Below are 891 nucleotides of genomic sequence, written 5' to 3'. Positions count from 1 at the left end.
ACTTGGATCAAAAGTACCATTGAAACATTGTGTATATGATAGCTGTCCAACATGTTCACCATAAAATGAAAAAAGCTGCTTTCTTATTATGTCATTATTTTTTTTTGGTCCAGGCCATTTATGCACAGTTAACCAAAATGAGTTCAATACCGCATCTTCAATCACTTTGTGCTTAAAACCCTCATGTTCAATATTTAAAAGGTTGTTAAACCTCACTGTGAACATGATGTGGAGCCTAAACTGACTAGAAAAAAAGTATGTGTGTATTTGCACACACTTTACTCTTTACTGGTGGCCGTGCTTATTACTTATGCTCACTGTTCTCTGGAATAAACAGATTATTTCTCAGCTTAAGCCAAACACACTTCAACAATCACACTCTGTTTTATCACACGTGTTTAACTGAAAGTACTCTTAATCTAAAGATAACTTAAATACATCCATTTTATTAGGAACAGCTGATCCTCAGCCTCCTATTCATTTTAATAAGCTGTGAAAGCGTCACTGATGACCTGCTTGTATTCAAATAGTACTCAAAGTAATTTTTCTTTCTCTAGTGGTCATGAATGAAACAATCAGTGGTTTTTTGAACAGCTGTGGATGTAATGTTCCCGTTTGACCTCAGGGTGGCAGTGTTGTCTCACATTGGCTAAGCGTACAGAAGAATATACTGTAAGAACGAGTGTTGAAGCATTAAAAAGTGATTTATTTATTTATTTATTTTAAAAACGATTTTTTTTCCTTTCTTCACCAGTTTCAACATAAGACACACTACTCAGAATTCTTCTAAACATCTGGATCATTAATATTTGTCCTCCACACCACAAAAAAACAGGAAAAAAGGCCACCCAAACACATGAAATATCAATAGAAAGCCCAGGCCTTTTGTTG

The sequence above is a fragment of the Haplochromis burtoni genome, unplaced genomic scaffold (assembly GCF_018398535.1).
Source record: "Haplochromis burtoni strain Fernald_Lab_line unplaced genomic scaffold, NCSU_Asbu1 Contig_2009, whole genome shotgun sequence".
NCBI lineage: Eukaryota > Metazoa > Chordata > Actinopteri > Cichliformes > Cichlidae > Haplochromis > Haplochromis burtoni.
Note: the sequence above shows the minus strand (reverse complement) of the source record.